Here is a 13,219-nt window from a genome sequence, read left to right on the forward strand (position 1 = left end):
CCAAAAGCAAGAAGGGAAGAAAACAACAGGAAAGCAAGAGATATCAAACATGGCTATCGGCTCACAAGGGGAGGCTCAAACAAAGAACAAGCTTCCCAAACCCCGTGCCTTCGGAAAAAGGGGGGAACTGTAGGGGACAGTGATTGAGAAGGACTAGGGTGGCCACCTTGGGAACTCGCACTACTTTTCGTCCTTCCCGAACACCAATCCACAACAATCCCACCTCTCCTCCGTAAGGCTAGGGGCAAAAGGAAGAAGGGAAAAGAAAACACCAAAGAAACAAAGATCCCAAGAAAAGAGAGAAGCTCAACAGAATGCCGAGCAGATGTCCGCTAACCAAAAGAAATCAAACAAGGCACCTAATCAAAAAAGCGCCCCACCTCTTCACACCCTCCCACATGCATTCAACACAACACCCTTTCCAGCTTTACAACATAGTAAACAACCAAGCAAATAAATTACAACCCAAAATTGACCAATAGAAAAGATGAGGGCCACAATGAGACCAGTGTCTAGAGCATGTCACTGAGGGGCAAACAGCCCCCAACCCAGCGGCACAAGGCTTCAAACGACAAATAGACTGTTGCGCATAACACAAACCCACCCCATTATTGCACCCCTCCGTGTACAAAACACCCAACAACCTTTCCAGCGAGAGAGTCAATGGGGGTCAAAGAATCAAACTCCAAAGAGGAGTTGTCACGGGCCGACACTCAATGTTGGAGAAAGCCGCGAGCTACGAATACATCAATGGTGCAAGGCCACTAGAGAGAGGGACGTTCGTAAAGTGCACACCACGAAATGAAGAAATGACGCAAGTCCCAAAAAAAACCCACAATCCAAAGGGAGGAACAAAGACACAACCCACTACTTCTTTTTCCCTCAGAAGGGGAGTGGCTCATGACAGGACGAGGAATTCCCTCGATGGCAAAGGCATGAGATAAGATTGCCACCCTCATGCCCGTCGGCGAGGAAAATTGCGATCTCTATGGATCTCAGACCGAGGGATGGGTTTCTCATTACCTGGACACCCAACCCTTCCGCGAGGGCATGTCGAGGAACAGTCGGGAGGGACTAGGGTTGCCAGTCCAACGGGTTGAACCGCTCTTCATCCATCCCATACTGACCGCACCCTGACAATCTCCCCTCATGGAAGGTTTGAGCTACTAGGCGTGCGTGCAACCACTCCCTCGACCCAACCACCAGCGAAAAAGCTCACCCAAGCAACACATCAACCGCCGCCGCCTTTTCAAGAGAACCAACTATGGAAGCCTGCACCCTTGGCCCATGCCTTCCAATGAACAAAATACCGAGCACCCCCTCTACGAATGAGTCCAAATTTATTCATTGTATTTACCAAGCACCTCAACTCTGCAACAACTATGCCCAGCCGAATAGATCGTCGGAAGGGCTCCCAAGAAACAAGCTTCCGAACCCCCTGCAGAAACACATTGGGGGGGAGAAAAACAAAGGATGGGTGGGACAAGCACAAGAACGGTTTGCAAGCACACACAAAAAAACAAGCGTTACCTCGAGACAAGCAACTAACAATGTTCTAGCCAAACACCAAACCCGCTCCCCTAGAGATGCACCACAAAGTCCCACATTGCAATCGACGCCAAACCAACCTGAACCAAAAAAGAAAACCCTTGCTATCAATGATCCTACTGCAGGTTCACCTACGGTAACCTTGTTACGACTTCTCCTTCCTCTAAATGATAAGGTTCAATGAACTTCTCACGACGTCTACGGCGGTGAACCGCCATTGTCGACGCAATCCGAACACTTCACCGGATCATTCAATCGGTAGGAGCGACGGGCGATGTGTACAAAGGGCAGGGACGTAGTCAACACGAGTTGATGACACGTGCTTACTAGGAATTGCTCATTGAAGACCAATAATTGCAATGGTCTATCCCCATCACGATGCAATTTGAGAAGATTTCCCGATCCTCTCGAACCAGGAATAAAAACTCGTTGGCTGCATCAGTGTAGCATGCGTGTGGCCTAGAACATCTAAGGGTATCACATACCTGTTATTGCCTCAAAATTCCATGGCATAAATGGCCATAGTCCCTCTAAGAAGCTGGCCGTGAAGGGGAAGCTCTGCGTAGCTAGTTAGCAGGCTGAGGTCTCATTCATTATCGGAATTAACCAGACAAATCGCTCCACCAACTAAGAACGGCCATGCACCACCACCCATAGAATCAAGAAAGATCTCTCAATCTATCAATCCTTACTATGTCTGGACATGGCAAGTTTCCCCGTGTTGAGTCAAATTAAGCCACAGGCTCCACTCCTAGTGGTGCCCTTCCGTCAATTCCTTTAAGTTTTAGCCGTGCAACCATACTCCCCTTGGAACCCAAACACTTTGATTTCTCAGAAGGTGTTAGCGGAGTCCTTAGAGAAACATCTGCCAATCCCTGTTCGACATCGTTTATGGTTGAGACTAGGAGGGTATCTGATCGTCTTCGAGCCCCCAACTTTCATTCTTGATTAATGAAAACATCCTTGGCAAATTCTTTCGCAGTGGTTCGTCTTTCATAAATCCAAGAATTTCACCTCTGACAATGAAATACGAATGCCCCCGATAGTCCCTATTACTCATTACTCTGGTCCCGAAGGCCAACACAATAGGACCAGACTCCTATCACGTTATTCCATGCTAATTTATTCAGAGCATAAGCTTGCTTTGAGCACTCTAATTTTTTCAAAGTAACAGCGTCGGAACCGAGACCCAGCCAATTAAGGCTAGGAGCACGCCGCCGACAAAAGGGACAGAAGGGCAGGTGTACACCAAGTAGGCGGACCGACCTTTACGACCCAAGATCCAACTACGAGATTTTTAACTGCAACAACTTAAATATACGCTATTGGAGCTGAAATTACCACGACTGCTAGCACTAGACTTGCCCTCCCATGGATCCTCGTTAAGGGATTTAGATTGCACTCATTCCAATTACCAGACTCGATGAGCCTAGTATTGTTATTTATTGTCACTACCTCCCCATGTCAGGATTGGGTAATTTGTGTGCCTGCTACCTTCATTGGATGTGGTAACCGTTTCTCAAGCTACCTCTCCGGAATCAAACCCTAATTCTCTGTCACCCATCACCACCATGGTAGGCCTGGATCCTACCATCGAAAGTTGATAGGGAAGAAATTTGAATGAAGCATCGCCAACACAAGGGTTGTGTGATCCATCGAGTTATCATGATTCACCAGAGAAGCGGGCAAACCCGCACCGGCCTTTTATCTAAAAAATGCATCCCTTCCAAAGAGTCGGGACTTGGTGCACGTATTAGCTCTAGAGTTACTATGGTTATCTGGGTAGTATGGTACCATCAAAAAACTATAACTGATTTAATGAGTCATCCACAGTTTCATAGTCTGAATTAGTTCATACTTAGACATGCATGGCTTAATCTTTGAGAAAAGCATATGACTACTGGCAGGATCAACCAGGTAGCACCCTCCCACTTCAAAGGGAATTCCAGGCACTCTCTTACTGAGAGCCAACCTAAACACCCATCAAGTCAAAGAGATGTCAAAATATCATGTAAAACTTTTATGCCTTGCACCTCTTGCATCCCAAGAAGGAAGCAGACGCAACATGCCAAGGACATGGCGAACAAATGGGCAGACCTGCTAAGCCACAACGCACCAAGGCCACTCTGGAGTTTGCAAACATGGCCCAACCAATAAGAAAATGAGTGATCACTCACCCACTCCCTTAGAAATGCCTCCAGAGGCCTCCACGCCCCACACCGAGGCCACCTAGGAGTCCACCCGGACAACAACGATGATGGACCTCGATCTCCCAACCGCCTGCGGCAGCCTTGATGCGAAGGCAAAGGAACGAAATAAAAAGAGGATGACCGACCGCACAAATCGTATCATAGAGAGGCCATACAAACCTCCCCGCCTCGCAACGATGCCACCTAGGAGTCCACCCGAATAGCAGCAACAATGGACCTCGATCGGATGATCACCTGTGGCAGCCTCGACACAAAGGCAAGGGAAGGAAATTATACAAGAAAAATTGAGCCCACAACCTCCCGTAGAAATGCCCCCAAACCCACCCCTCCCCTCCCCGCACAGGGGCCACCTAGGAGTCCACCCGGACAGCAGCAATGATGGACCTCGATCGCATGATCGCCTGCGGCAGCCTCAATGCAGAGAGGAAACAGAAGGAAATAAAACACGACCAACTGAGCCCACAACCTCTCTTAGAAATTCCCCACGACCCTCCACGCCACGCACCGAGGCCACCTAGGAGTCCACCCGCGATAGCAGCAATGGTGGACCTTGATCACTTGACCACCTGTGGCAACCATGATGCGAAGGCAAAGGAAGGAAATAAATACAAATCAAGAGGGTCGCTACACAATACAAGAACACATATCCGAACAGGAGGAGGGATCGGGTAACTCCGCACTCCACGCACCCTACGTACAGGCAACCTAGGAGATTTCCCACAGCTTTACTAACCGGACGATGAATAATTTTCCCCTACAGCCACCTCCATGCAAAGGAGGGAGGTCGAAGCGTTCCACCTCGAAATCGTTCTTCCAGATAGCCCCCACCATCGATGACTATAGTAGCAAGCCTCCTCCGCATTGGACCACGAGCACATACACAATTGAAACAAAAAGTGCCCCCCAACCCTCCCCGCAGAGAGTGTTGTGGAGGTAAATCCCCTCTGTGGACAGAGGCGATCCCTACTAGTCCAAATAGGGTCTAGCAACAATCAAACAACGCTAACGCGCAGCTTCCTAATTGAAAATTAAAGACCGATGATGAGAGCCTACCTGGATTCCAACGCTAGTACTTGTAGAAGAGTAATCGCTCCCGTTCCTTTGCTCCAGCTAGTCACAATCCCCACGATCCTCATGAACGGATACCTGCACATGCAAAGAACGATACAATCACAAGCATAAAATCCAATAGATGCAACTATATATCAGTCAGAAAGGATATAACTCAATCACCATCATAAAGACAATAAGAGTGGAACCATAATGATAATCGTCTATTATTGGTAAACAAAGAAGAATACAACCATAGTTCTGATGTCAAATCCTTCTCAAGAGGGTCCAACCAGCAAGTTCCCCAAGAATTCACCCTTGAAGATAGATCTCCCAAGACAAACTCTCTCACTCACAAGTTTACACAAGATAAAAACACTTCACAACCTTCCTTAAGCTCTCTAACAATCCCACACTTGTCACACCAGCTACCTATCAATCTCACACACTATCAGCAACACTCCAAACACTATGAATTCCAAACTAGCAGCTCATAGCAATGGTGGAGGTTTAAATAGGAGAAGGAGTCTCCATGAATGGTGGGAGGATGAGCTTATCTCCAAGGAAGGTGACTCAAATGATGAAACAGACATGCCAGAGAAGGGAGGGTGACATATACAAGGCCAACAACTAGGTCTAGAGTCATCTGGAAGGCCGGCTGTTAGAACAAACTTGCCCAGACTGGATCATCATGGGTGCATAACTGTACTGGAGTGCTGACATCGCTACTGCATAATGGAGAAAGTCATGTCAGCGCGATCAAATATAAGCGACAGTCGCGCTGACTCATGAAATTCGACCATCGCGGGAATCACGTGTACTTCCGCGATGGCAGCGCATTCGGTCTATTTTGGAGTGCTCATCAGCGCACTTATTTTTACAATAGCCGCAATGATGGAAAAACTTTGGCAAAGTGGGTCATTTGGCAACATCAGAGAGCATGAGCATGAATGATTTGGACTCATGACACAGTAGGAAGACTGGTATGAAGGCAGTGACAAATTACTGTGTAACAGATGCCCCTTAAAGCATGAAGCCTGAGAGAGTGGGAGGGGTGAAATTCTTTACGAAACTGACTGAACTGGAACACCACCGGGAAGAACCTGCACGCAAGTACAACTGATATCTCTGATAATCAATTACATGTAGTCTAGGCATGGGCGCAGCCATCCAAAAGACATACAGAAGAGGTCTGTGGTATGGACGCAGCCACCCATAAAGACTCAGGTATGGTCACAACCATCCATCAACGAGTCATGTAATGATCATAATCATCCACAAAATCGCAACCTGGATCTCAACAGTTAAAATCCAGGGTCTTGCGCTCCATCTCGACCCGAACAAAGTACATGTCCAAGCATGCGAATATAGGAGCGGAAGTCGAACATGCAAGAACATCGTCTGATTACCAGTCAATGATGAAAACTGTTAAGAGACGCAAGAGGTACCACCATTAATGACAATGGTCCTCAAGGTACTATAGGTACAATCTATGTCATGCGAATCAGTGAGCTGGCATCAAACACCTGCAGAATCATTAGATCGAAGGCCAATGATGAAAACCTCACGTCGAACACGAAGAACCTGCCATTGAGGCATGCAGGCTCCAAGACACTTGAAGGGAGTCTCTAGGTCAACTTCCTGGATAATGAGCTGAAGTCGAAAGGAAGGAACCTTGATCGGAGGTGGGCCATAATGTTTCCCACATCGTCAACACGAGACAAAGAAGGATAAAAAGTTTTGTGTGAGGTATCAGCGGGAGGTTGAGTATTCTGCAGAGGTCAACTTCTCTTGAACATATCGGCGGCACGACAGTGGACTTGGCAGTATTTGAGATGAGATGTCCCCACCCAGACACAAATGCAAACAAGTTCCATGTTCAAGAGCGACATACTACCGACACGACAATGATTGTGGTTCCATTTTCCCCACCATTCCTGGCGAGTACCCTGGTTATTTTTTGATGACAAGCTTGACGGGGATAGCATATGCTTGAAAAGTGTCATTTCGACAGAATCCGATGTCATTAAGTTTTAATGAGTCTGACAAGGGAAGAACTCAACGTCTTTTACTATTTAGAGAGTCTGAAAAGACAGTAGAAAAGTGAACTCCAGGGGGTTCCTTTTTTGTAAAGTTGTGTCTCTCGAGCCCAAAAAAGTATAAAACGATGCTTAAAAGAACCGCCCGACCAGTATGATCGAGGAGTAATTTTCTTAAGTAGTGACTTCGACCCGAAAAAGTAAAAAAGCGGTTAAAAGCACATTGTTTTATAGCCAATAACGAGTTTGATCGACAAAAACCAGACAATCTTTTTAAGTTTAAACGGTCGAAAAAAGAGCTTAAAGGTGACCACCTCTCACTTCTTTTAACGAGTTGAGAGGGAGACTCGGCTATCTTTTCTTGTTTCACATCGAAAAGGAGCTTAAAGACGACGTTTCGGGACCAAGTGCATATAGAACTGTCGTAATTCCACCAGCTGAGATCCTACACAAAGAACACTACACACGTAAACCCGTTCGAGATAATATAAAGAATGTGCATAAAAACATAGTAAAAAACCATATTGGAACCAAGCATATAGTAAAAACCATGATAAAAACCCATATTTGTGGAAAATAATATTTAATTCTAAAAAATTACCATAAATAGGGGGGTAAACAATTTTTTTTTTACCATTGTTACCATTGAGGCTTTGTGGAGCGACTTTGAGCATTGAGGTTGGTGAGCGAAATTCGACCCCGTACGTGCATCATCTATCCTGAAATTAGTTCCAGGTAGATACATCTTGCCCTATGCTCTGTTTTGAAGTCTTTTTTCTGCATTTTAACGATGGAATGTGGTTGTTTGAGTGGATTTTTTGAAATGCATTCCGCTCTCGGTCAGCACAGATTTCCCTATCGGGTCCGTGATGACCGATAAAAACTTCCATAGGCTGCGCTCGAATCAGCACGGAAAAGTGATGTACTTCCACGTTGACCCGGGAAAAATAACAAAGGCACCCATTATCAGTGCGACAAGTTTTTAAATAAAATTTACGTATGAAACTTTGCAAGCATGGTGCTAATGAAATTTTTTGTTTACGCAGGGTATAATGGCGTTCGTTTGGCAGGAACGCGCTCACGATAACGATGATATAGCGGATTTTGCTGATGCCAGGTGCCGAAATGCATTGTGGGGATGCGGGTTGCTTAAATTTTTCTTAACTCCACGCTTGCCGGCATAGCCTGACCTTCTGGAACTCTTGATCAGGGCCTGGAATCCCATGGATGGAAAGTTCATTATCGGAGGACGAGACATTGAGTTTGATTACACAGACATCTATTTTTTGATCGGGTTGTCACGTCGAGGTGAGAGGCCTATTTTGGAGGGGCAGCGATCCGGTGGTGACACTTTAGATATGCTGATGGCTCAGGTGTGCCCACGGGCACGCAAGTCGCGGAGCGAAAAGGTGGCAATTCCTACGATGGAGGACATAATCCTTTGAGCTATGATCTTCATGGTGACATGGGTAGCGGGCTCCCAGGCCCAACACGGCGCCTCAAAGACCCATCTCCGACTGGCCCTCGAATGCTTGAATCCTACCATATTTAACTAGTTAGAGGCAGTAGCGACAAACATGAAGAGACAGCTGACCAAGTGTCGTCGCGGAGAGACGAAACAGTTTGGATATGGATCGATCTTACTCCTGCTCATGCTGGAGCGGGTGCCGGCATTACAACTATAGGATATGGTTTTGGACCCACCGAGGCCACGTGAGACGAGGGCCACACGATGGGCCCATGTCATGCCACGAGGAGGTGGCGGTCGACCAGTGGCATGGGGGGTATACTTCTCGAGAGTGGTTGGAGCGACAGACGATCTTCATGGAGGACTAGCCGTATGCCAACCTAGACTTCTGCGGAGACCCTGACATGCCACTTCCCGCTGGAGAGTAGAGGGATGACGGTTGTAAGACACTGGATCTCATTTTTTGATTTTTTATTTTTATGATGTTTTTTATTTTTTTATGTACATTTCCTAATTACTAACGCTATGGTATGTAGATGTAGGATCGGCGAGACCCCTTGGCTTGGCTCCAGAGGCAGGAAGGGACGCGCAGGGCATTGGAGCTCTAGCCCTGGCTCCTATGGGAGATGACACGATGGAGACAGTGATACGGAACCTTGAGGGCTTGCTGACAGGGATTCCAGATTACATTGGGATAAAGGAAGTCCCATAGCGTCCCAGATCCATACAGTGGGAGTAGAAGCTAGGATGCACCGCCTGTTGAGGCGGGTGGCATGAGCGGCTGTGCAGTATAGGGAGCACAACCCGCCACAGTAGATATCTAGGTCTTTATTTCCTACTGGTGATTTTTTTAGAGACGTGTGTCTTAGATGTACAGAGAACACAAGCCTTATTTAGACATGTACACTTATCTTTGAGCACCTTGGTGCGCCACACAATATATATATATATATATATATATATATATATATATATATATATATATATATACATATACATATTCCTATGGTCTATTATTGTGCTTTTATGTGCTTTCTTGTATGATGTTTTTGATTATATGTTACGCAAATGTTTGTCCAATACATGATTAGCCAATGCATCAGATAATGTGTTTAATCGTCGTGGAATATGCTGATATGTAATGAAATCAAAATTCCTCTCTAACAATTGAACACGTAAAAAAAACATTAAAATGCAATGGTCTCTAACGAAATATCGCCCATTGAGCTGATGGACGACAAGTTGAGAGTCCAGGTTGACAACCAATGCACGAATATTGAGATTAATTGCCTCGGCCAATAATTCAATCACAACACTATATTCAACAACATTGTTTGTGGTATAGCCTAAACACACACCTTGAAGATCTATCAACTCATCGTGAGGATCGTAGATCACCCACACCACAGAAGACAAATTGCGAGTGCTGCGGCAGGCACCGTCAGCGAAACCAACATAAGGTGCACCAGACATCTGCACAAGAAGCAAAAGACACAATAAGCGGCAATCACGCCTTCACACAAAGCCAAAAACATGAAAACACACACATAAAACATACCTGCTAAAACACACGCATGTAAAAACCGAAGTGCATGGAATCATTCATAGTGCTTTTTCAAGTACCGCCCGTTGCAGGGCTTATCGAGAGGATTACCTTCATAGTCAACTAGCTCATATGCCCCTTTCTGCAAAACTCTCTTTACAATATAAGGGCCTAGCCACATGGGCTCGAGTTTGCCTACCCCCAGATTATCATTCGCTTGATCGTACAACAGGACTAAATCTCCCTCAACAAAGGAACGAGTATGGATGGTATGGTCGAAGTGAGTTTTAACTCTCTTCTTCTGTGCTTCGATAGCTAGAGAGGCTAGCCGACGGGTCTCGTCCAGCCATTCTAGGTAAAGAAGACGTTCCTCTACCGGAGTAGTGTTGGGAAGCAACTCGGCAGCTAATTTTAATGAAGGGATTTCACATTCGATAGGAAGGGTAGCCTCCAATCCGTAAACTAATTGAAATGGAGTGAAACTGGTGGCATCCTTCACAAAGGTTCGGTAGGCCCACAAGGCGGGGAACAACATCAAATGCCAATTAGACTTATGCATGCCAACGGTACGTTGAAGCATCGTAACCAAAATCTTATTAACAGCTTCAACCTAGCCATTGGACTGAGGATAGTATGGGGTCGAACTATCATGTTGTAAGCCTAGTTGGGTTGTCAGTTCGGTCATCATGTGATTACGGAAATGCTTCCTGTGATCCGTGACGATGGCCTGAGGAACTCCGAACCATGAAATAACATGGTTGAACAAAAATTGCGCCATTGTGTGACCGTCTTCAGTTAATGTGGGCATCGCCTTGGCCCATTTTGTAAAGTAATCGACGGAAACGATAATATACCCATGCCCCCCGGCCGAGCGAGGGTTACATGTTGTATAATCAATGCCCCATTTTGAAAAAGGGCCAACAGTGACAACAAGGTGCAACGGAGTTGGTGCATCTTCCACTGGTATATCTGGCACTCATGACATGAATGAACGGTAAGAATGCAATCCTTAAATATGGAGGGCCAGAAATAGCCGACGCGGAGGATTTTTTGAGTTGTGGCATATCCGAACATGTGACCACCACAGGCTCCAGAGTGGCGATCATTCAGGACTCGCTCAGCTTCCTCGAGAGTTAGACATCGACGGAGGACGGACTTAGTGCTGAGACGGTACAGGGTGTCCCCAATAATACGATAGGGCTGAGACTGATGACAGATCCGTCACCGAGCATCCTTGGACACAGTGGGATGGAAAGAGGACATCTGCAGATATATAATCATATCCCCGTACCAGGGATCAAGGGTGCTGATCAGGAATAGAGTTTCGTCCGAGATATGGTCCTCTGTGTGAGAGGGTGCGGAAGGAGATGGCAAAGAGCAAAGTAACTCAACAAAGACCAGGAACTTCTTAGACTTGGTAGTAGTGAATTCCAAGTCAAACTCTTGGAGGATGACGATCCACTTTGAGTATTTGCCCCCCAGCAACTGACGTGACAAAATGTATGTCATCGGGTTGCAATCAGAAATCACGGTCGTAGTACGCAACAAGATATAATGTCGAAAACGTTGGATGGCACAAACGGCGGCCAATGCCAACTTCTCAACGTAAGCATATCCAGTTTCAGTGTCTAAAAGGTTGCGGCTGAAGTAATATATGACATGCTCAGTGTCATCATCATCGTCTTGCACGAGAACCATGCCGATAGTGGTATCGACGGTGGCCAAATACAGAGTATAATCGCGATGGTAATTCGGAGGACGCAATAACGGAGTAGAAACAAGGAGACCCTTGAGACGCTCAAAAGACTCTTGAGCGATAACATCCCAATGAAAAGGGGTATCTCGCTTCAATAACCGTGTAAAGCCTTTAGCCAGTTCAGCATAGTTCGAAACGAATCGTCTTAAGAAAATTTCTTTTCTTGCAAGCTCTGCAATTGCTGCAAAGAAGCAGGGGGAGGAAGATTCAGAATAGCTTCGACTTTAAGGGGATCCAGACGGATGCCCTCTTGGGAGATGATAAACCCGAGCAGTCTGCCTGATTCAACGTAGAAGACACATTTATGAGGATTAAGCCTGATGCGGTAGTGTCGACAGCGGAGAAATATTTCACGAAGATAGGAAGGGTGGTCCTGGCGTTTGACTGAATGAGCTAGTAGGTCATCCAGGTATGGTTGTACAATGTGACGAATATCATGAAAAGAATAGGACATTGCACGTTGGAAGGTAGCATCGACGTTCTTCAAACCGAAAGGGAGCTTTTTGTAAGCAAAAGTGCCCCAAGGATAGAGAAAGGTAGGCTTATGCTGATCAGCGGGTGCAATATTGATCTGGTTATACCCAGAAAAACCATACATAAATGAATAGATTTCGCTCCCCGCACACTCATCAATGAGCTGATTGATGAAGGGTGTGGGGAAGTTATCCTTACGACAGGTCCGGGTGATGTCATGGTAATCAAAATAGACTCGAATGGTACCCTGTTTTTTGTTGACAGGGACGATATTGGAAACCCAATATGTAAGTGGAATGGGGTAAATAAAACCAGCCTTGAGAAGCTTTTCAACTTCTACTTTAATGGCTGCAGCCTTTCGGGGGTGCACAGGGCGTAGATGTTGGCGAACAGGCTTAGCACCTGGATACGTAGGTATCTCATGCACCACTATGCTAGGGTCAATGCCGGGAATTTCTTCGTAGGACCAAGCGAAGACATCACGAAATTCGTGAAAAAGGTCGGTATAGAGCTGAATTTCCTCCGGAGTACAAGTGACTCCAATGTGAATGTGCTCGACAATCCCTGGTTTCGCAGAGATGTCGATGGGTTGGGTCTGCGTGATGTTTCCCATATTTCCTTCAAAGGACACTTGATAAACTTGGATAGGTGTTTGAAGGGGTTGAGATGGGAAACAAGGAGCAAATCGCTCGAGACAAGTGATCATTTCCTGATGGGCAGGGAGAAACGAGGAACGATGGTGATGATCAGACCAAGGAGGTTCTTCGAGAGACATGGTATTGATAATGGCTTCATCGGAAGGAAATATTTCCTTTAACGGATCCGAAGTAGTGTCATCTCCAAGCCAAGGGGAATGAACATACGATTCGGGAGCCCTGCGCGGAGGAGCAGGTTTAAGAGGGGGAGTTGATGTAGCAACGATTTCAACGTAGTTGAGCTCAGCAGGACTCAACGACATCATATTGCCCCAAGATTCTATCTGATTAGCGGGGGGAAGAACCCATGGATCAGAGCGCATGGAAATCATATTAATAGGAGCGAGATTAGGAGGTGGGAGGGAAAAAACACCCATCAGGGTAGGATCTTTAAAAATTCTGGCTCCCACTCTCACATGATTTGGAGGTATGCTCC

At 46.2% G+C, this 13,219-nt stretch overlaps 1 non-coding gene across 1 annotated transcript; it reads right to left on the reverse strand.

Moving 5' to 3' along the window:
• Positions 1-1,656: 1,656 nt before the first annotated feature.
• LOC149195391 (18S ribosomal RNA) lies at positions 1,657-3,468 on the reverse strand. The gene has a single exon (XR_016255443.1). It is a non-coding gene; the product is annotated as an 18S ribosomal RNA (ribosomal RNA).
• Between the last annotated feature and the right edge of the window lie 9,751 nt (positions 3,469-13,219).

This window comes from Pinus tabuliformis, chromosome 2_2 (genome assembly GCF_031772625.1).
Source record: "Pinus tabuliformis cultivar Carrire ecotype Pingquan chromosome 2_2, CPIR1, whole genome shotgun sequence".
NCBI classification, from domain to species: domain Eukaryota; kingdom Viridiplantae; phylum Streptophyta; class Pinopsida; order Pinales; family Pinaceae; genus Pinus; species Pinus tabuliformis.